The 24,889-nt window shown below is 43.9% G+C and overlaps 1 long non-coding RNA gene across 1 annotated transcript; it reads left to right on the top strand.

Annotated features, from left to right (window-relative positions):
• Positions 1-5,713: 5,713 nt before the first annotated feature.
• On the top strand, positions 5,714-12,227 carry LOC125535488 (uncharacterized). Its single transcript, XR_007294690.2, has 2 exons — positions 5,714-10,364; positions 10,465-12,227. It is a non-coding gene; the product is annotated as an uncharacterized LOC125535488 (long non-coding RNA).
• The last annotated feature ends 12,662 nt before the right edge of the window (positions 12,228-24,889 follow it).

The following is a 24,889-nucleotide window of genomic DNA, read 5'->3' as shown; positions in this document are numbered from 1 at the left end:
GGGAGACGTCTCCTCCTTCTTGATCCAGCAAGGGAGAAGGAGAGGTTGATGAAGATCCCGCGGCACGACGGCGTGGTGGTGGATGCAGGGCGTCACAGTAGCAGGGCTTCGCCTATACTACTAGAGAGAGACGTAACGGGGAGAGAGGGAGGCGCCAGGGGCTGGTGTGTCAAGTCCCTCCTCTCCCCACTATATATAGGAGGGCCAAGGGGGGTTGGTGCGCAGCCTAGGAGATCTAATCTCCTAGGTGCGGCTGCCAAGGGGAGGATTCCCTCCCCCCCAAGGCACCTAGAGGTGCCTTCCACCACTTGGACTCCTCCCCCATGGAAACCCTAGGCGCATGGGCCTAGTGGGGCTGGTGCCCTTGGCCCATGTAGGCCAAGGCGCACCCCCTACAGCCCATGTGGCCCCCGGGGACAGGTGGCCCCACCCGGTGGGCCCCCGGGACCCCTCCGGTGGTCCCGGTACAATACCGATAACCCCGAAACTTGTCCCGATGGCCGAAACAGCATTTCCTATATATAATTCTTTACCTCCGGACCATTCCGGAACTCCTCGTGACGTCCGGGATCTCATCCGGGACTCCGAACAACATTCGGGTTACTGCATATACATATCTTCACAACCCTAGCGTCACCGAACCTTAAGTGTGTAGACCCTACGGGTTCGGGAGACAAGCAGACATGACCGAGACGACTCTCTGGTCAATAACCAACAGCGGGGTCTGGATACCCATGTTGGCTCCCACATGCTCCACGATGATCTCATCGGATGAACCACGATGTCGAGGATTAAATCAACCCCGTATGCAATTCCCTTTGTCAATCGATATGTTACTTGCCCGAGATTCGATCGTCGGTATCCCAATACCTCGTTCAATCTCGTTACCGGCAAGTCACTTTACTCGTACCGTAATGCATGATCCCGTGACCAGACACTTGGTCACTTTGAGCTCATTATGATGATGCATTACCGAGTGGGCCCAGTGATACCTCTCCGTCATACGGAGTGACAAATCCCTGTCTTGATCCATGTCACCCAACAGACACTTTCGGAGATACCCGTAGTCTACCTTTATAGTCACCCAGTTACGTTGTGACGTTTGGTATACCCAAAGCACTCCTACGGTATCCGGGAGTTACACGATCTCATGGTCTAAGGAAAAGATACTTTGACATTGGAAAACTCTAGCAAACGAACTATACGATCTTGTGCTATGTTTAGGATTGGGTCTGGTCCATCACATCATTCTCCTAATGATGTGATCTCGTTATCAATATCATCCAATGTCCATAGTCAGGAAACCATGACTATCTGTTGATCAACGAGCTAGTCAACTAGAGGCTTACTAGGGACATTGGTGTCTGTTATTCACACATGTATTACGATTTCCGGATAACACAATTATAGCATGAATAAAGACAATTATCATGAACAAGGAAATATAATAATAATGCTTTTATTATTATTGCCTCTAGGGCATATTTCCAACAGCATATTAGTCACACTCCTGGCCTGTTCATGAGCTTGCTAGAGATCACCCCAATCTCATAGACCGTGACCAGCAGTCGGGCTCATATAAGTGTGTTCCTCCAAAGATCGCTCTGTAGGATAGCATCTTGCTTATGCATATAAGCCTTGGAACACATTAAGACAGTAGTCATCCTTCCATACAGTTTCCGAGAGTATTGCATCTCCAACGGAGTGGGTTAGTAAAGTTACTCTCCTCAGTTCACCACTGGCTTGTTTTCCCAGGTCCTACTTCACGGGATCTCCGATCACATAGGTTGGGTTACTACCATGGCAACTCATGTGGGTCTCATACCCATCTCCCTTGATGCGCTATCTGTGACAACACGTGATAGCCCTTTAGTAAAGGGATCTGCCAGATTCTTAGCCGTTTGAATATAATCCAACGCTATCACTCCGGAGTTCCTCAATTTTCTAACAGCTTTCAATCTCATTCTTATGTGTTTATTGGACTTCATGTTGTACTTTGAACTCTTCACCTTGACAATAACTATTTGATTGTCACAGTTCATAAGGATGGCCGGAACCGGCTTCTCAACCACTGGCAAGTCCATCAACAGATCTCGAAGCCATTCTGCTTCGCCACCCGATGTGTCTAATGCTGTTAATTCTGCTTCCATTGTCGATCTTGTTAAGATCGTTTGCTTGCAAGACTTCCAGCAAACAGCACCACCTCCAAGAGTAAATATATACCCAGTTGTGGCCTTCATCTCATCAGCATCAGAGATCCAATTCGCATCACTATACCCTTCAAGTACCGACAGGTATCCGGTATAGTGAAGTCCATAGTTCATAGTACCTTTCAGATAGCGCATAACTCTCTCAAGAGCACACCAATGTACATCACCCGGTTTGGAAACAAATCGGCTCAGTTTGCTAATAGCAAATGCGATGTCAGGCCTCGTTGCGCTCGCTAGATACTGGAGTGAACCAATAATCTGAGAGTATCTCAATTGATCTATAGCTGTGCCTTTAGACTTTCGAATCAGCACACTAGAATCATATGGTGTTTGAGATGGTTTGCAGTCCGAATATCCAAAACAACTCAACACCTTCTCAACATAATGGGATTGCAGAAGTGTAATCCCACCTTCATCATCTCTCAATAGCTTGATGTTCAAGATAACATCAGCCACTCCAAGGTCCTTCATCTCAAAGTTCTAAGATAGGAAAGACTTAACCTCCTCGATTAACTTGAGATTAGTCCCAAATATCAGTATGTCATCAACATATAAACACAGTATAACTCCTTCGCCCCCACCATAGCGATAGTATACACATTTGTCGGCCTCATTAACAACAAAGCCAACAAATGTCAACGTTTCATTAAACTTGTCATGCCATTGCTTAGGCGCTTGTCTCAGGCCATACAAAGATTTCACCAACTTACACACCTTTCCTTCCTGACCATCCATCACAAAGTCATCAGGCTGTTGCATATGGATTTTCTCCTTTAGCTCTCCGTTCAGGAAAGCCGTCTTAACATCCATCTTATGAATGAGAAGACCATGCGAGGCCGCCAACGAGAGTAATACTCGAATGGTGGTCAGTCTGGCCACAGATGAATAAGCGTCGAAGAAATCTTCTTCTTCTTTCTGGGCGTAGCCCTTGGCCACAAGCCTAGCCTTGTACTTTTCTATCGTACCATCAGGCCTAAACTTCTTCTTGAACACCCACTTGCATCTCAATGGTTTGCAACCATAAGGGCGTTCAGTAAGCTCCCAAGTCCCGTTAGCCATGATGGAATTCATCTCGCTACGGACCGCATCTTTCCAGTAGTCAGCTTCTAGAGATGCATACGCTTCTGAAATAGAAGTGGGATTATCCTCCACGAGGTATATGAAGAAATCATCACCAAAGGTCTTTACAGTCCTTTGTCTCTTGACCCTACCAAGGGATTCCTTATTATTCTCCTCAGGATTTTCATCATGTGTTTGATTATAATATTCCATCGGAATGGCAGGTTCAGGAGTCTCCTCAGATTCCTGTCTAGAAGTGCTTTGTACATCTCTCATGGGAAAAATGTCCTCAAAGAATGTAGCATCTTTAGACTCTATAATTGTACCGACTTTCATGTCAGGTACCTCAGATTTCACTACTAGAAATCTATAGCCAACACTATTCATAGCGTAGCCCAAATTAACACAGTCCACAGTCTTTGGTCCAAGCTTACGCTTTTTGGGGATCGGCACATTAACTTTCGCCAAGCAGCCCCAGGTACGTAAGTACGAGAGTGTTGTCCTTCTCTTGGTCCACTTCTCGTAAGGAGTGATCTCGTTATCCTTTGTCGGAACTTTATTCAGGACATGACAGGATGTCATTATAGCCTCCCCCACCATGCCTTGGATAAACCCGACGTATCTAACATGGCGTTAACCAAATCAGTTAGAGTACGGGTTTTCCGCTCGGCAACCCCGTTTGACTGGGTGAGTAGGGAGGCGTCCTCTCGTGAATAATGCCGTGTTCCGCACAAAAGGCATCAAACTCTTTCGAGAAGTACTCTCCACCACGATCTGACCGGACTCGTTTAATTTTCTTTTCAAGTTGATTCTCAACTTCCGCCTTATAGATTTTGAAGTAGTGTAGAGCCTCATCTTTAGTATTTAACAGATACACATAGCAATATCTAGTGGAATCATCTATCAAAGTCATGAAATATTTCTTTCCACCTTTAGTCAACACACCATTCATCTCACAAAGATCAAAATGTATGAGTTCCAGTGGCGCCAAGTGTCTCTCCTCTGCTGCTTTGTGAGGCTTGCGAGGTTGCTTAGATTGCACACACGAATGGCACTTAGAACCTTTGGCTAAAGTGAAACTCGGGATTAAATTCGATTTTGCTAGCCGCGTCATAACACCGAAACTAATGTGACAAAGACGTGAATGCCATACTTCAGATTCATTAACACTTAAATGAATATTGTTCACGACTTTATTACATAGATCTGCAAGAGAAAGGCGGAACATGCCTCCGCATTCATAACCCTTTCCAACAAATAGTCCATATTTCGTAACAACTAATTTATTAGACTCGAATACCAACTTAAACCCTTCTCTACATAGAAGGGAGCCACTAACGAGGTTCTCTTGATGGCGGAGACATACTGCACGTTCTTCAGCTGCACAATCCTTCGCGAAGTAAACTTCAGATCGACCATGCCAACACCAAGAACAGAAGCACTCGCGCCATTCCCCATCAGTACGGACCCGTGACCTGTGGCCTGGTAAGAAGAAAACAATGAAATGTCAGCACACACATGAACACCTGCACCTATGTCGACCCACCAATCGGTGGACGGCCAAACTGAAAATACAGCAAATAAATTACCATACCCAGATGCACCACTCTCATTGTTGCTCACAATCATATTGACGGACTTGGAGTCCTGCCCTTGCTTCTTATACTTGTTTGGGCACTTGTTGGCTCAATGTTCAAGCGAACCACAAGTAAAGCAGCCCTGATCCTTCTTGTTCTTCTTGAAGGTTTTCTTACCCTTCTTCTTAAAGTCAGCACTTCAACACTCAGATGACCAATGACATCCTCATTCACGCAAGTCCTTGGCAGACCGCACATGCAAATATGCGTCAACCAGCTTATCTCCAATCACGCTCAGAACTGCCCCGAGGAACATGACAGTGGCCTAGTCACACCGGCGACCTAGAACATGTTCATGGCAGTGAGCCATAAGGTGGTTTTAGTCTGCCAACGCTTAAAGTACGTCCCCGTTCCTGACCAGCGCAACGAGCGGAGGAGGAGTGCGCGAGGGCCTCATCTCTTCTCAAGCTCCAATAGCATGAGGAAGAGAATCCCTTATAAACCACTCCAACTCTCCTTTCACTTTCGGGGTGGGACTAAACTTCCCACCACCTTGTCATGCCACCTACATGAGCTCTTAAAAATCAAATCTGAAATTATTATATGGGCTCTAGGCCCATCTCATATTTCATTCAACAGACGCCGTCTCCCGTCACATGGCCCGTCGCAACCCCCGAGCAGCGAGCCCCCTAGAAATTTCCCGTTCCGTGGGTCCGGCCCACATTTATCTCCGCGTCGCATGGCTCTGCCGACCTGCCAGCCGACCGCCCGCCCGCCCACCCGAACCAAAACCAAACCCGGTCCGGTCTCACCAGCTCCGCTCCCGATTTCCGCCGCCCCCCCGTGACCCGAAAGCACAATTATGCCTTGCCTAACACGCGGGTGGGCTCGCCAGCGCGGCGAAGCCGTGTCCGGTAAGGAATCGGTTGGCGCCAGCCGCCAGGCCTCCCCCACCGCCTCTGCCCCGGCTACAAAAGGCGCCCCAGGTGCGCCCTCTCCTCCCCGCGCTCTGGCCTCCTTTGAGCTTTCGTTCGGGCCGCGCCTCTGCTCTCGCCCAAGTCGCCTCATCGCGTCTCCGCGATTGTTCCCTTTCCTTTCTCTCGTCGTCTCGATTCGTTTCGAATCCCTCGTCGCCTCTGCTCCCTGTGCTCGCAGGGAATTCGGCCCGTCTCGTCCGCCTCCGGGGAGCGATCGACCGGGGATTCCGTCGAGCCGTTCGGTTTTGCTTCTGCGGCTGATTTGGTTTCGGGCGACCCCAGGGCCGGAGCAAGGTCAGTTTCTCGTGCTCGGTCCGATCGGTTCCTTGGTCCCGTCACCTGCCTGCGCTCGTCTCGTCGGTGGTTTCAGATTTGAATTGAATTGAAGGGCCTTCCGGTTCCATGTCCCCGATCGAGCGCCCTCGTCGTGATGTTAATACGAGGTGAATTCGAGACCCTCGTGGATTCTTGCTGTGCCGGCTGATCTAGCTTTTGCTGTATGTGCTCTGCTCTCATCCTAGATGCAGAACCAATTGAGCGGGCGCTAGTTCTGGTCAGACGATATAGATGAAGGGGCGAGGTTTGACTTCTGTTCATGGTTATTCTGATTGATTGGTTACAGTCCAACGGTTATTCTGATATGGTCAGATTTTCTCGGATGATCAAGCTTTCTATCTCTTATCAAGCTATATAGGATGGAATACACGATCTGCGTTTGGATAATATGTCAATCCCTCCTAATTTAGTTTCTTGGTTTGCACTGTACGGTACAAATTCTGATTTGGATATTTTGCTGGCTGTCCAGAAATTGGGATTACAGTGCCTAACGGGAGCCACTCGTCTTCTTGCTGACCTGCGTTTGCATGATCACTCTCTGCTCAATTTGTTCTTCTGCACAATTCAATTATTCTCCCAACAACTCTGATTTTGATATGCTGCTGGCTCTCCAGAAACTGGAATTACATAGCCTAGCGGCGGGTGGTCCTATTTTGGCTCGCCATGGCGTTTCTTATGGGGATCAACTTTCTGGACCTTTCTTATTGAAATAATTATATTTCAGCAAACATTAGTTTCCCTGCCTTAGTCATTCTCAGCTCTTGCAGATGGTGCCTTGCAAGGGATATAATTGGAGCTTGTGTTGTCTACCTGACCTGATGAGTTTGCGGTTCTTCTGAATCTATCTTCTCAATTCCTTAACTTAGATAATAGTACTAAGATTTCTTACTAGGCAATATTTCAAATTCAGATTTAGCTGCAAAGGTGCAAGAATGAAGCTTCAAACTAGTGGCGTATCCTACAACCGGAAAAAACTTAATCTCTTATCCTCTTATTTTTATTTAATACAGCTACATGTTCTTGTCTTTGATTTAGGTTTTTTGCTTCTGCCCTCCATGTCGTTGCAGATTTGTTTTGGCCTCAGACAATGCTGGTAGTGAGCCTGAATCTGTTAAAATTCGTCTGGTTTGCCATCTACTATCTCTTTGTGGTTTGATTGGTTATCTGTACTCTTGATCCCTGCGTTAGTCTTCCTGCCCATTGCTATCTGATATATTTAGGAAGCCGGGGACTACATGCAAACATGTGCTTTGTACGTGTCACGGTGTCAGGTCAGTGTCTTGACTGTTGGTTCATTTGTGTTTGCTTCCATGCGTTGGTTGCAGGACTGGATCTGGTATGTGGAGATCCCTGGGGTGTTGTATGTCGAAGGGGATTTGAGGCAGGTAGATTTGAATGGCTGTTGTTCGTGTGGTCTTCTGGTTCTCACTTCTGGTTCTCACCGGAGGACATGTTTTGGTGTTCTAACTGAAGTTTTGGGTTGCTCATCAACCTGGAACTTGTGATCCGTGTTTGGATGATCTCAAATTCTCGATCACTCTGACTTAACTTCTTCATATTCATTTTCATAGTAAAATAATTTACTCTCCAGAGGTTCTGATTTGGATTATCATTGATGGATCTCCAGAAATTTGGATTTGGCTTAGCGGCGGGGCTGGTCTTCTTCCGATCACTTTGACTTAACTTCTTCATATTCATTTACATAGTAAAATAATTTACTCTCTAGAGGTTCTGATTTGGATTATCATTGATGGATCTCCAGAAATCTGGATTTGGCTTAGCGGCGGGGGTGGTCTTCTTCTTGCTGATCTGCTTTGGAATCATTGCTTCCTCCATTTCATTTATTTCTCTCCATAGCTCACCTTTAGTCTACGACAATCCTGATTTGCATTTGTTGGTGGTTCTTCAGAAATTGGGTTATATGGCTTAGCGGGAGCACCTATTGTCTTGGTGGTCTACATTGGATGATCGTTACCTTCTCAGATTAATTTCTTCTTCTCCAGAGTTCAATTAGTCTCCCAACAAATTCTGATTGTGATCTGTTGATGGTTTTCCAGAAATTGGAATTGCGGGCGGTCCTATTTTGCCTCAGCATGGCAGTTCCTTTTGTGGCTCAAACTTTTTCAACCTTCCTTATTGAACTGTAATGACATTAGGTTTTATCTGCCTTAGTCGGTAATTCTCAGCTCTTGCAGATACTTGACATGGAAAGGATATAACTGCAGTTTCGGACTGGTGTTGTTGTTGTCCGTCAACCATAGCTGAACTTCCTATCGGAGACAGGCTTATTTGTTCCTGCCCATCGTTTGATCAATGCTTTAACATTTCCCCCTAACTGAAAATTTACAGAAAGGTCTCTTGCTCATTGCAGGTTGTAGTTGGCAAACTCAAGCCCAACCTGATGATGAATCTGTTTGCAAATCTTCTAAATCCACTAGTATTGTTTCAATTCATTTTAACTTAAGTAAAACTACAAATTATCTTACTAGGCAATATTTTATAATACAGATTCATATGTGAAGTTGCATAAATCTAAGGATAATCCGAAGTTTTTGACCAATGGCACATCCTACAACCGAAAATAACTCTTGCCATCCTTCTTTTAATTTCATTTAGCTGCTTGGCCATGTCTTTGATATAGGTTTTTGCTCCTGCCCTTCCTGTGGTTGCAGATTTGTTTTAGCCGAGGTCATTTGGGTAATGACGCGGAATCTGTGTTAATATTTTGGTTTGCGATCTAGCTCTTCGTCGTTATCTTTAACTCTTTATCCCTATGTTCTATTGGTCTTCTGCAAGTGTGGGTTGCAGGATATAATAGTTAGGAGTTTGTGCCCAAACCTTCATTTGTTAGCGCCACCTCCGTGAGTTCGCTTGCAGGACTGGATCTGGATCTGGTTTGGACAGGAAACTCCCTATGGTGTATAACAGTATAGGAAGGAGGCTTGAGGCAGGTCAGTTTCCCATGTTCGGTCACATTGGTTTACTGGATCCCTCATCTGTGCTCGGTGATGGAAGATTTGAGTGGCTATACCTTGAGTTCTTCTGTCTTTGTCTGATGGCTCATCAGTACCGTTGTCCCTCAATATGAGTACAGCTGATCTCGCTTGTGGTATGCGTTTGTGCTCCTTGAGATGCAGGATGTTGTGGAGTGATGAATCAAAGGATCGAGGTTTGCCTTACTGTTCATGGTTATTTTGATTGGTTATGGCTCAGTGGATGGTTATAAGCTAGGATCTTATGTGCTGATGTTTCCCTTATGGATTGAAGTTGTGGATTGGATAGTTAAACATGGGATGGGATCAGAGAATTTGTGAACAGTGCTCGGATAATCAATCCTCCTTGATTTAGTTTCTTTGTTTGCACAGTCAAATTTAGCTTACAACATCTCTGATATAGATTGTTGGTTCTGGGGACTTTCCGGAAGGTGCTCTGTTTTGTTTCACCATGTTACAGGCGGTTTCTTCTGTTGACTTCAATATTTCCTGATTTGCTTTGAACATTATACTTCCTATGGTTTTCTCTGCCCTTGGTAACTATGTGTCCTTGCAGATATTGACATGGATGAGAGATAATATAGTTCGCTATCTGGAACTGGTGTCGTTGCCTAACTGATCTCTCCCAGCCAAGCAGGCTTATCCTAGCCCCTAACTGTTTTTGATGCATTATTTAGCTGTTTAATGGGAAGGTGGTTGCAGGTCCTAATTGACTTATTTAGGTCCACCCTGATGTGGAGTTATCTGTTTGAAGATCTTCTAAACCCTACACCTTTCCAATTCATTGCAATTTGTTCAACATATAAATTATCTTATGGAGACAATTTGAACATTCAGATTTATTTGGTGGATCTTTAAGATTCGAAGGTTGCTCTGGGGCTTCAGTCTTGATGGGACATCCTACAACCGAAAAAACCTCTCTACAACCGAAAAATTATCTTATGCTGAGTTATCTCCTGAAGAAACTTGTGTTGTCTTGGTTTCCTTTTGCTTGTAGCATTGATTGTGGTTTTTTGCTTCCGCCTTCCTGTGGTTGCAGATCAAGCCATGCTGGTAGCCATTCAAAATATGTTACCTTTGTGGTTTCTCATCCTCTCTGGTTTACTTTGTTATCTGTACTCCCCATCCATGTGTTTCTGTTGATCTGTTGGCATGCTGGATTTGTTCTTTGCAGTATATGTTGGAATTGGTGGGTGTGCCCTGTAGAGTCAGGTCAGTGTCTGGTCTGCTCTCAATGCAAAAATTAGCTTTGTTCCTATCTTCTCCAATCTCCAATGGCTAATCAACGATTCTGTCTGTCACATAATACAAGGTGAATTTTATCTCGTTCATGGCATGCGCATTTGTTCCTTTAGATACAAGACAGTGGAGATTGTATTGAAGGCTAGAGGTTTGGGTGATTTATGGCTGTTCTTTAGCTCCTCGGATGATATCTTAAGTTTGGGATTGGAATTGTTGGTCATGCCTGCATGGTTGAGGATTCATAAGTGTCTTGAGGTGTGACTGGACTGTTTTGGATATATTCTCCTCCTATTTGGTTTCTCCATGTGAGCAGTTTGGTTTCTGTTCTGAGTATTATTTGGATTTTTGGTTGTTCTATTTGAGCGTAGGCTTGCCAGGACTACTTTTTGGCTCAATAGTTGGAATGGGGCAGAGCTCTAGGAGATTCTTCGTGATTTGATCTTGTCAAACTTCTCTCTGTTAGCTTTTAACATTCCAAACATTGTTCTTTCTTGTCAGTAACTCTTAGTTCTATGCAGATGTGGCATACAATGAGGATAATTCAGATCAGCGTGCATAACTTCCCTAAACCAGGCTTATCCCTATCTCCCTTTCTATACTTGTTCACATGTTTTTGATGTTGAACAACTTTCTCCAAAATGGTTAGGCATCATGGTCTCTTGTTCATTGCAGGTGTACTTGACAATTTTACGAAAGAAATCCGATGTCATGCTGTGTGAAAATTTGCTTGGAGACCTTCTGATTTCACATTTTTCTATTTAGTTAGCTAGAAAACCAATTAGCTGTCAAGTCTGAGTATTCAAACTAATCCGCAGAGGTGAAGAGTTCTAAAAGCTTGTTTGGGAGCTTCTTTTTGGATAGAGGACTAATTTGAACTAAAACCATGATACTTATTTTGGGACAGAGGATATATGCTCCATCCTTGTTTTGACTCATTGTCCAGTTCTAATTTTCCTTGAAGAAACTTTTAAGTATGCCGGCGTACCTTTTGCGTCAGCGAGGAAATGGGGACAACGGCTTAAGCCATTAGGTGGGCTGTTCATTGATAGGCACTGTTGGAGGTTTTATTGGAAGATTGTTGAGTTGGAAAGTCTAGCAAAACGTCAGTTGGTGGGGGTACTCGGTGAAGCAAATGGATTAATCCTGATCCTGAAGCATACTACTTGGTCTTTGTATGCCGGCGTACCTTTTGCGTCAGCGAGGAAATGGGGACAACGGCTTAAGCCATTAGGTGGGCTGTTCATGGATAGGCACTGTTGGAGGTTTTATTGGAAGATTGTTGAGTTGGAAAGTCTAGCAAAACGTCAGTTGGTGGGGGTACTCGGTGAAGCAAATGGATTAATCCTGATCCTGAAGCATACTACTTGATTTGGTCTTTGTGGCAGCTTTCAGTTTGAACTTGCATTCAGTGGTAGTCTGGAGTTAGTAGTGTGCACATCTGATTCTTCCAACCGTCCTGAAGCATCTTACTTGGTTTCTGTTCTGTGCCATCGGTATCTGCTTCAACTTGCATGTGGTTTATAATATGATCTCATCTTTTGCTCCGAATCAAGAAAATGCTAGAAGTAATGATGCCTTAACTGGAAGTTCCTTTAGTCTCAAACAACGGTCCAACAATGGAAATATCAGTTCATACTTGTATAGGAGATTAATCAAATTTTCATTTGGCTATTAATTGCCATACTGTTTCCGGAAGCTGGGTTTTAATAGGCTGCTTGTATCTAATTTTATATCTAGCAGCAATATCTTAGCTGCAAATTTATATCAATGTACATGAGCTCTGTATATGCAGTAAAATATCTCCATATATTTGATTGCTTTGGGACACTTGGATTTGTCGGTCTGCTATACTGCATACAGTTGTCCACACTTGGTTTGTTTATTAATTATTTTCCTGGTGAGATCCTTAGGATCATCTTATGACACAATCAATTTTTGGTGTGCACAGACTTTTAAATTTTGGTGATAAAGAAAGATCCCACCTAGTTTGTTGGCTCTCTCACTTGAGTTGATTTAACAGTAGTAGCCCCCTGACTTGCTGGGTAATGTTGATGACTTGATATGCAGAAAGAGGCTAGGAATTATTGCCGTATACTAAAACAATGGAGGGTTAAATTCTGAACTGGAAGCTGAACAAATAGTTTGCGCTGAACACTCTATTCCAGATGTCTTAGATTACTTTCATCTCCACTGATTCCTGTTTGTTGGTATGGAATTGATTTTCAGAAAATGATGTTCTCTCATTGGTTCTTCTCCACTGGGATCTGGATTACACATATCTTCAATTCAATGCATCTTCTCAGTTTGCTGGGGAACTTCCTAGCTTTAATTTGACAACTAGCAAAACAGTCTGGCTAATTCGAAGTTCATTCATCCTGGATTAAAGACAAAAAGCGTTCGCACATCTTACTGTCTTTCTAATGGATAATTTGATCTGGTTTATAATTACATAATCTCGGTTTCTGGGAGCTCCCTAATTTCAATTTCGTTGGCAACTAGCAAAATTACTAACTTCGACAATTCCTGCCAATTGCATACTCTTAACTCCAGCTATATATAGGCCAGACATCATGTTTCATAGTCCATACGTCCTGAATTTTTAAGACACAAAAGTATCTCCTCTAGCTTTCTTTGTTTGTGCCCCATGACCTTATGATCTTGTGAAAACGTTGTGTGAATATTTATTGCCAATTGTGTGTCGTGCCAATGCTGCCTTTGGTTGATTGTGTGCTTTTCTGAATAACTGGATGTAGTGTTTGCTAATTTTTGTGTTAAGTAGTTTTGTAGTTTAACACTGCCTTTGCCGGTCCCAAGCCCGGATGAGAAAATGTGGAGGGAACTGCATCGTTTGCATTTGAACCTGCATGGTCTCCAAATATCACTGCAGTTATGATTACCACTACCTTCCAAGTGCAGTATCAGGATCAGTCATGCATACAACAAAAATAACAGGGAACTCGCCCACTTGCTTGAATCTGCTACACTGCAGGTCACGCTTCCATTGCGCTACTTGTACAGCAAATTGTAGGGTTTTTTTTGACGCGTCAACGGCGGGCTTACGCCTGCCTGAACCTTTATTGCGATAGTCAAGAGGTGTTACAAAGTGCTCAGCAGCAGAAGTACATGGGGCCAGCGAGAGAGAAAAGAAGAGGAAAGGTACATAGCGCTGGAGGCTACAATCTCGCAGCTAAGAGGAACAACATGGATGCCCAGTCTTGAAGCACAGGTTGTTTCGTGGCGTTCTTGCAGCGGTGAGACCAAAGGCGAAGGTCATTGGCCGCTGAGTTTGCAGTTGTGTGAAGATCCAGGTGAAGGTCGCGGAAAACTTTTGCATTTCTCCGCTGCCAAATATTCCAGAGAACGGCCAAAAGGACTGTTGATCTGGTCTTGTTGTTGAAGTTCCCGCCCCAGGCGTGTAGGAACCCCTGTGGCGCAACTGGGCAAAGGCTACCCAGCTCTGCCCACAGCGGGCTTAGCCGTCGGCATTTGAACAGGAGGTGTTCAATGGTTTCGCATTGCGAGCAGAAGGGGCAGACATTGGAAGTAGTAATGCCCCGCCGGAAGCGTCTGTCGTTTGTAAAGAGGCGGTCTTTGGTTGCAAGCCAAAGGAAGATCCGGCACTTGTTCGGGGCGTAGTTACTCCAGATGGCCGGGGCGAAGTTGTCTGCGGGCCTTGTCTTCCAAACCGCCGTGTAAGCCAGTTTAGTGGTGAGCGGCTTGCCGGCCTCCCTTGATGTTCTGCAGTCGGGTACCTGCGAATTCACGTTTACCGTGGCCAAGATATTGCGTAAATCGTTCAGTTCGCGATCAGCTATGTGTGACAGCCTTGGGGTTAGTTCCAGGTGCAGGTCGGGCGTAGCCAGAGCACGAGCCACGGAAGTATTAGGCCAGTTAGAGTGAGAGAACAGCGCACGGAAAAGCAGGGCTAATGTGTGGGTGGAGTTAGGGAGCCAGAGGTCCAGCCAGAAGGAGGTAGAGGCCCCATTGCCTAGTTGTACCATGGTGTTGGAGTGAAATAGGTCAAGCCCTTTCATGATGTCACGCCAAATAGGGGTGTGGTTAGTGGCCGTTGCGGACACGTCAGCAAATTGCAGGTTAATGGCATTCTCCATGGAAGAAGCTACCAAGAACAACTGAACTACATCTTTCTGGAGAATTGTTACATGAGGCACTCACTTTCCTTTGAGATCGTATAAGAAAAACATTGACCTAGTACAGGTTTAGAAAGGACTCAGTAAGTTCCCGGAGGACAGTCAGTGCTAACACTGAGTCATAGAAAGGATGCATTTCAAAGCTTGAATCATATGCTTCTACATTGGCACGACCATTTTCTATTTAATTATCATTAGGCCAGTAAGGACTGCAACTCTGTAACTTCTACTCACTTCATTCACTGTTGCTCAATTTCAAAAATATGCGTACCTCAAATAAAGAAGGCAGTGTATCTGTCGAATAATGCGAGTGCTTGGAGGAGGGTGTTCTTCGAGTGTAGGGGTTAATTAGAGGGTTTGGTAATTGATGTTTACTACGTTCGCATGGGAAATAATAATTTGTAGAAGCAAGAACTCTACTTGGTTGTTTTCGCCCAGGAATTACAATACTAGTTGTATGTAGTTAATGTGGTTCTGTCGAACAACACAGGTGCTTGGAGGAGTTTAGTTAATGATGTCTACTAGGTTAGTAGAGGAAATACACTACAGGAAATAGCTAATTTCCCGTCTGGCACGTCTTTGCCGTCAAGTTTTTGTCGGGCAAGACGGCAAAGAAAGGGTTTGCCGTCATCACAAGACGGCAAAGAAAAACTAACGGCAAAATAAACTTTGCCATCTACAGAAAAAAAAACACAAACAGCAAAGAGCTCATTTTGTCGTCTGGCAAAAAATACACAAACGGCAAAGATTCTTTGCCGTCTGTATTAGTTTTGGCAGACGACAAAGATACTTTGCCATCTGTGGTTTTTCTGGCAGACGGCAAAGTGAGCTCTTTGCCGTCTGTGCTTGTTTTGCAGACGGCAAAGAGCATACGGCAAAGCAGACGGCAAAGAGCATACGGCAAAGCTGACGGCAAAATCTTTGCCGTCTGCCCGAAGAAAAAGCTGACGGCAAAGAATTCTTTGCCGATTTCGACTTTGCCGACTCACTTTCTGACGGCAAAATCTTTGCCGTCTGTAATACTGCCTTTGCCGTTTGTAGAAGCCTGATGGCAAATTAGCTGTTTCCTGTAGTGATAATGTGAAAGCAAGAACGAAATCCACATGTGGTTCTTTGCCTGAGAAAGCAAGAACGACATCAACATGTGGTTTTGTACCTGAGCTCAGGGTGTGTTGGAAATACTCAATTGCTACTGTACTTTTACTAGCTGTCCTTTGAAGGAAGTCAAAGATGCAGATGTCATGGTTCATTTTCAGAGTAGAAATTCAAGTCCCGGTGAAACTGAGGTACAAACACATCGAATATTCAACCACCGCAAGCCTCAACAGGCTACGGCCCTTCATCACTCCTGGTGTAGAGGTGTCTTTCTTGCAACTTACCTATTGCTTCCACAGTTTCCATCGGGTTGATGTCAGAAGGTCTTCTCAAATCAATCTTGAAAGTCTTTTGAGCATTCTAGATAGGCCGCTTGAGGTTGACAGGCATAGGCCATGTAATCTGCCAGCTTCTAATTTCTGAAACTCTGCCACGAACACAATCTCTGAATTCACGAATGGCCTTCAAATCATCAACATGTTTAGGTGACTGGTAAATGGCCTCCAGTTCTCATCATCCATTCCAGTCACATTGTCAAACTCAGCCTTTTTCATCCCCAGGGAGTCCAATTTCTGTGGTTCAATCCAAACAGCATCCATGCCATATTTTCAATACAAGAACTGAATGACATCACCCACACCCAGGGAGTTCCTCACGGTACAATCATATTTCACCTTCTTTTCATGCACATGCTTGATAAACTTTTTAGCATTTGATATCATACCCTTGTTCATTTTATCTAGACACAATGACAGTAAGTTTTGCGCACTAGATGCTGCCGCAGTGCTACCTGTTCAGCTAGCTGTATACATAGATTCCGGACCCCAGAGTTTGCGGCGTCTCTTAAATCGCGCTGGTTTCTTCAGCGCAGATGCTTCTTTCAATCTTTTTCTGCTAATATATATTGTTGAATCATTGGCTTGCTTCTCGAGCGCGTGCTGCTTGCCCACTAATCCAAGTAAGCATGCTCGGCGCTGCTGACTAGCAATGCCCTGGAACTCTGGATGCTGCTTGATTGCATAGTTTTAATTACATGCTTATCATACCGGTAATTTTTCGATCTAGTATGCTGAGTCGTGTCCCGAGACTTCCGATTCTTATAAAGCAGCTTGCCATGTACGCATTCCTCTGGACGGACGCACCGCTGTGGGATTCGTAAATGTGTTTCCTTTCCGGCTTAACCTTTTTTGAGCGAAAATATAGGCTTTAGTACGGAAACGGTGGGCATGTAGCCCTTGACAAGTAAAACGGACGCCATTGTCCTAGGCAAGAAACCGAGCTCATGTGCGCCATGATTAACAGCTTGCTTACCGAACTTCACAACATCAGTCTTTGATCAGCGTTGCTTGCTTGTGCCACGCAGTTGGGCGTTCTTCCTTTGTAATAATCCTGACGGTCAAGCGCAATGCCAAGCGGGCGGCTAATGAGGCAGCTGATCCTGCGCAGGTGAGCTGGCTGATCATTTTTTAATATATGGCAAATATTTTTTTCAAACATTTAAACATTTTTATTTTTTGAAAAAGTATAATAATAACAACAATAATGATAATGATGATGATGATGATAATAATAATAATAATTTTTCTTTCCTTTTCATTGGAGCAAGGAGCAGCCGGTTTTCCGGAGCTGGCACATCAAATGCCCAATCGACGACCTATGTATACAAAAGAGAAAAATGGATTTGAAGAAAAATAAAGACCAGGACGCAGGTAAGTGCTTTTTGGGCCGGCCCATAGTGGTAATCATTGATTGATTTGATAAATGCCTAGATTGATGCTAATTCATGCTAATTTTGGCATGCTCATTGCCTCAAAATCTTGTGCTGATTAATTTCCCCTAAACACTAAACTTACGTTATACAAAGAAAACCTCAAAATTCGTAATAATAGACCAAAATCCCCTAAACGATTAGTTACAAAAGCTTTTTGACAAGCACTCGCTGTGATTGGTCACGTAAACCAAAAGCCTATCAATAAATAAGAACACATTCCCATGAGTCCCCCCCCCCCAAAATTGTATCAAATTGGATCTAATAATAGGGTTTCTCTCCGGGTTTTTTCCTTTTTCCTATTATTTTTTAAAAACTATTCAAAAACTTTAAATGTTCATAATTTTCTTTAGAAAATAGCAAAATATAATATTTTTGTGTAAAAATCACAATTTTTTAGAAATATACATGCCTTAAAAACATCCCCTTTTAAAAAAAATACCCCCTCCAATCTGATACATCCGTTTGAGCGACAAGTAATATGGATCGAAAGAGTAAAAGTGTTCACTTTATAAGAAATATCAAATTTTATAAAACATTCATAATTTTAAAAATATTTTCATAAAAGTTTAACAATGTCCATAAACGTTTTAAAAAACGAATGAAAACAAAAATAGAAGCTAAAAAATTGCTTGCTACAGTTCCACACAAATGGGCCAGCCCAGTCGGGGCGCTCGTGAGCGTCAAACTTATAAATGCTACACCAATCGGTCCTGTCAAACTATTCATTTGCCCCCTCTCATCAAAAGAAAAAAGTCAAAGTATTCGCTTTATAGGGAGCGAGGCTTTTTTTGTCTCTGGGGTTCCATGGAGCTTGAGATTTACAAAAATTCAAAAATGAACCTTTTAAGTTACAAAAAATTCTAAAAATAAGTGCATAGTACTTATACATGTATAATAGAAGTGTGTAAAATTTCATTACAAAATACGGATTGATGTGAGCTGTAAAAAACAAAATAATGTAGTTCTATAATAAACAATACAGTGCTAGAAATACATGATTTTGTTATTTTTGTGTAGCTTGCATAAAATCTATTTGTCAAGGAAACTTTATAGAAAAGTAGTATAGATTCTATAGATCCATGGGTATGTGCGTATTTTTAATTATTTTTAAACCTATATTTTTTAATTTTAAAAATTTAGGACTCCATGGAGCTCGAGCTACATTAGCAATTTCTGCTTTATTGGTCTATACTATTTATCCAGCCCACCTAGTTTATTATCGCAATAAATTAAAGTGACGCTACAACAGAACATGATACACTAATCGGTCCACCATTGACCGAGGAGCCTAAAACAAACCTCCATTGGCATTGATTGTCCGCCTATCACAATAAATTAAATTGATGCTACAAAACATGCTATACTGATCGGTCCACCACTGACGAGGCTAAATCCTAAATCGAACCTTCATCGTCACTGATTGTCTGCGATGATACATACATAATTGTTGTAAGTTGTTGAAAGTGCGTTATATCGACTAGAGGGAGTGAATATGCGATTTTTACAAATTCTTCACTGAGGAAATATTTGTTGGGGAATTTGCTAAGTGACGAACTACAAGTAGCGGAATAAGTACTCAGGTGCATGCATAACAAGGCAGTAGTATAATCATCATGATGAAATGAAACATACACAGAGCACATGTAGCGTGTAAAACAGGATAAGGAGGCAGAAGACAAAGTGGCTGAAGAAACAAGATTGAGGAATTGAGAAAGTCTTCAGTTAAAATCTTCAAACAGTAACGATCAATTTCATTAACACATGAATAAGGAAATGAAAGAGTTGAGAAAATAGAACCAGTAGCTCGATCAAGACAATGAATTGGTAGACTAGTTCCAACTGTTGTAACAGTTGTATGTCTGGTTGGAGCAGCTAGGTATTTAAACCAAAATACACACAGTTCCGGACACACAGTCCTCACCGTATTCTCCTTGAGCCAAGGTCACACAGTCCTCGTCCAGTCACTCGTGGTAAGTCTTCACATGTGACTTCCAAACCTTCACAGACTTGGTCACTCGACGATCCACAATTCCTCTTGGATGCTCTAGACCATGACGTCTAACCGTCTGCAAGATGCACAGTATTCAAAGGTAACAAGTGTCGGTTCCACACAGAAATAATCTCTTCAGTGATGCTCAATCACTTTGGGTTGTAGGTGTTGGGTTTGGGTTTTTCCTCACTGGTGATTTTCTCTCAAAGTCCTCGGAGGATGGGATGCTCTCAATGACAAGTGTCAGTTTCTCTCGGAGCAGCCAACCAGCTAGTGGTTGAGGGGGTCGGCTATTTATAGCCAGGGAGTAGCCTGACATGATAAGGCATAAATGCTCTTCAATGATATGACCGTTAGGTGGATAAGATATTTGGGACAGCTGGCGCGTAGTACATCAACGGTCGGAAATTTGAACTCTCAAATTCCTCGGGGCTATCATGTTCCTTACTTGTAGGTAATCCGCACTAGCGAATTCCTAAATCCTCAGTCAGAATAAATTCCTCAGAGACCAGAAGATCTTCTTCTCTGTCACTGAAGAAATTGACTGAACTGTATGAGATTTTCAAAGGCTTCACCCGAAGGATTGGGTAGGTGTAGGACTTGAGATGAGCATCACTTGGAAACTTTTTCTTAGTTTTACCTCATCCCCTCTAACAGTACGGTGTTTCCTATGACTCAAGAAAGAGAAAATGAAACTATAAAAACAAAAGTCTTCAAGCTTCATAATCCTTGCAACAATATCAAAGTCTTCAAGGTCACATCAATTTCCTCATTTTCAAAATCTACAAGAAAACCAAAGTCTTCAACCGAAGACATTCATTTTTAGGGGTCGACTTTCATCGTAAATATCAAACTCCTCATAGAATTATAGACCATGTGTACAGTCACAAACACATTAGTCCCTTAACCTATAAGTCTTCAATACACCAAAATCGCTAAGGGGCACTAGATGCACTTACAATCTCCCCCCTTTTGATGATTGATGACAAATAGGTTATGTTTTCAATGGGGATAAACATATGATGTGTAAATGCTAATATTGAGGAATTTGATTGCAATATATAGAAGAACTCCCCCTGAAGTTGTGCATACTTGAGGAAATTTTCTTTGGATTGCAAATGCACATTGGAGAATAATATCATGGAGATTTCCCCCTATATCTTGTAATTCATACACGCATTTAACATATGATATGAAGAATTTGAAATGCATGATGAAATATGGTGTCTGACGTAATTCAGCATGCATGCATTAAGGTACTTGAGGAAATAAGTATACAGAAAGCAGTTCAAAAGTATCAGACCACCATCGGACTTAAGTTTACAACTCGATCAACAAACACTTCAGAAGAGCGAGAGTTGTAACTTAACAAAAAATAGCCCATATATAAGACCCGCTTGAAGACGAACTCAAATTTCTCCCCCTTTGTCATCGAATGACCAAAAGGGGCGAAAAATGAGGACTAACGTCCCTGAAGAATATCATCATGATGTCGATGGAGGAGCACCAACGTTATTGGGGTCGTCCGTTGAAGTAGTCTGCCGCAGTGTCGTTGACATCTTCAGCTTCATCCATCTCGCGTGATGAAGAATATGAACTTGTGACGAGCTGAGGAACTTTGACCATCTTGAATTTCTTCAAAGGAGGCTGAGACCAGTCAAAGTCCTATTGAAATCCCATTTGCTTGAGATCTTCATCACCGTAAAGGTGAGACAATATGTCCCAAGTGCGATCGAAGATTTCATGTGCGTAGTAGTGATTCTTCTTCATAGTGTTTTGCGTGACGGTCATATTCTAAAGAATTGAGCCAAATTGACGCTTGACCTACTTGTGATTGTGATCGAGCTTCTGATGAAGACTTAGAAGAAGCTCACGATCAGTCATCACTCGTGGAGCATGTGACGCCCCCGATTCAATCGTACACTAATCATACACGCAAACGTGTACGATCAAGATCAGGGACTCACGGGAAGATATCACAACTCTACAAATAAAATAAGTCATACAAGCATTATATTACAAGCCAGGGGCCTCGAGGGCTCGAATACAAGAGCTCGATCATAGACGAGTCAGCGGAAGCAACAATATCTGAGTACGGACATAAGTTAAACAAGTTTGCCTTAAGAAGGCTAGCACAAACTGGGATACATATCGAAAGAGGCGCAGGCCTCCTGCCTGGGATCCTCCTAAACTACTCCTGGTCGTCGTCAGCGGCCTGCACGTAGTAGTAGGCACCTCCCGAGTAGTAGCAGTCGTCATCGACAGTGGCGTATGGCTCCTGGACTCCAACGTCTGGTCGCAACAATCGGGTATAGAAAGAGGGAAAAGGGGGAGCTAAGCAACCGTGAGTACTCATCCAAAGTACTCACAAGCAAGGAGCTACACTACATATGTATGCATTGGTATCAAATGCAAAAAGGGTAACATATGTGGAGTGAACTGCAGAATGCCGGAATAAGAGGGGGATAGCTAGTCCTATCGAAGACTACGCTTCTGGTAACCTCCATCTTGCAGCAAAAGAAGAGAGTAGATGGTAAGTTAACCAAGTAGCATGGCATAGCATAATCCTAACTGATGGTCCTCCCCTCGTCGCCCTATGAGAGAGCGACCACCGGTTGTATCTGGCACTTGGAAGGATGTGTTTTATTAAGTATCCGGTTCTAGTTGTCATAAGGTCAAGGTACAACTCCGGGTCGTCCTTTTACCGAGGGACACGACTATTCGAATAGATCAACTTCCCTGCAGGGGTGCACCACATTTCCCAACACGCTCGATCCCCTTTGTCCGGACACACTTTTCTGGGTCATGCCCGGCCTCAGAAGATCAACACGTCGCAGCCCTACCTAGGCACAACAGAGAGGTTAGCACGCCGGTCTAAATCCTATGGCGCAGGGGTCTGGGCCCATCGCCCATTGCACACCTGCACGTTGCGTACGCGGCCGGCAAGCAGACCTAGCCTCCCTTATGCAAGAGCGGGCGTTCCAGTCCAACCCGGCGCGCCGCTTAGTCGCCGACGTCACGAAGGCTTCGGCTGATACCATGACGTCGAGTGCCCATAACTGTTCCCGCGTAGTTGATTAGTGCTTATAGGTCAGTGGCCAGACTCAGATCAAATATCCAGATCTCGTTAAGCGTGTTATTTTGAAATAACTGAAGGAAATATGCCTTAGAGGCAATAATAAAGTTATTATTTATTTCCTTATATCATGATAAATGTTTATTATTCATGCTAGAATTGTATTAACCGGAAACATAATACATGTGTGAATACATAGACAAACAAAGTGTCACTAGTATGCCTCTACTTGACTAGCTTGTTGATCAAAGATGGTTATGTTTCCTAGCCATAGACATGAGTTGTCATTTGATTAATGGGATCACATCATTAGGAGAATGATGTGATTGACTTGACCCATTCCGTTAGCATAGCACTTGATCGTTTAGTTTTTTGCTATTGCTTTCTTCATGACTTATACAGGTTCCTATGACTATGAGATTATGCAACTCCCGTTTACCGGAGGAACACTTTGTGTGCTACCAAACGTCACAACGTAACTGGGTGATTATAAAGGAGCTCTACAGGTATCTCCAAAGGTACATGTTGGGTTGGCGTATTTCGAGATTAGGATTTGTCACTCCAATTGTCGGAGAGGTATCTCTGGGCCCTCTCGGTAATGCACATCACTTAAGCCTTGCAAGCATTGCAACTAATGAGTTAGTTGCGGGATGATGTATTACGGAACGAGTAAAGAGACTTGCCGGTAACGAGATTGAACTAGGTATTGAGATACCGACGATCGAATCTCGGGCAAGTAACATACCGATGACAAAGGGAACAACGTATGTTGTTATGCGGTCTGACCGATAAAGATCTTCGTTGAATATGTAGGAGCCAATATGAGCATCCAGGTTCCGCTATTGGTTATTGACCGGAGACATGTCTCGGTCATGTCTACATAGTTCTCGAACCCGTAGGACCCGCACGCTTAACGTTTCGATGACGGTTATATTATGAGTTTATGAGTTTTGATGTACCGAAGGTTGTTCGGAGTCCCAGATGTGATCACGGACATGACGAGGAGTCTCGAAATGGTCGAGACATGAAGATTGATATATTGGACGACTATATTCGGACACCGGAATGGTTCCGGGGGTTATCGAATATATAGCGGAGTACCGGGGGGTTACCGGAACCCCCCGGGGGTTATTGGGCCTCATGGGCCCAAAGTAGTGGAAGAGGAGAGGCAGCAGGAGGTGGCGCGCAGCCCCCCTTGCCCCAATCCGAATTGGGAAAGGGAAGGGGGCGCGGCCCCCCTTCTCCTTCCTTCTCTCCACCTCATCCTCCCCCCTTCTCCTAGTTGGAATAGGAAAGGAGGGAAAAACCTACTTGGAGTAGGATTGCCCCCCCTTGGGCGCGCCTCCTCCTCCTGGCCGGCCCCCTCCTCCTCCACTCCTTTATATACGTGGCCAGGGGGCACCCCATAGACACAACAAGTGATGTCTTGATCTCTTAGCCGTGTGCGGTGCCCCCTTCCACCATAATCCACGTCGATCATATCGTAGCAGTGCTTAGGCGAAGCCCTGCGACGGTAGAACATCATCATCATCACCACACCGTTGTGCTGATGGAACTCTCCCGTGAAGCTCTACTGGATTGGAGTTCACGGGACGACATCGAGCTGAACATGTGCTGAACTCGGAGGTGCCGTGCGTTCGGTACTTGGATCAGTCGGATCGTGAAGACGTACGACTACATCAACCGCGTTGTGCTAACGCTTCCGCTTCAGTCTACGACGGTACGTAGACAACACTCTCCCCTCTCGTTGCTATGCATCACCATGATCTTGCGTGTGCGTAGGAATTTTTTTGAAATTACTACGTTCCCCAACAGTGGCATCCGAGCCAGGTTTTATGCGTTGATGTTATATGCACGAGTAGAACACAAGTGAGTTGTGGGCGATATAAGTCATACTGCTTACCAGCATGTCATACTTTGGTTCGGCGGTATTGTTGGCCGTCCTTGTGCAACTAGATAAGCCTTCCAGTGTAAGGCCAACTCCACCGCGCGACTCCAAACGGACGTCCGTTTTGTTCGGATTCTGTCCGTTTGGGTAGGGCAATGGGGTCGTGTCCGGGCGTGTCCTGGGATGCGGTGGCCGTGCGCCCAGTGCGCGGCCGCATCCGTTGGCCCCATCCTGTCCGTCGGGCAAAAAATGCCCATATTTTCATCAAAACTAGTTTACAACCCAAATATTTGTCTGAAAATTAAAATAGTTTTACAACCCAAATATTTGAAATTGTCTTTAATAAAATAATTTTACAACCAAATCGAAATTGTCTTGACTGAACATAAAATGAACCAATACATCTATTGGTTGCCAATGTGATCCCACACGTGCTCAACCAAGTCAATTTGAAGATTCAAATGAGTGTGTCAATCACGCATCTCACGGTGGAATTGGACAAACTGTTCAAATGTGGCCGGGTC

This window comes from Triticum urartu, chromosome 2A (genome assembly GCF_056163025.1).
Source record: "Triticum urartu cultivar PI428250 chromosome 2A, HENAU_Tu73, whole genome shotgun sequence".
NCBI lineage: Eukaryota > Viridiplantae > Streptophyta > Magnoliopsida > Poales > Poaceae > Triticum > Triticum urartu.
This window is presented reverse-complemented; position numbering and strand designations above follow the sequence as displayed.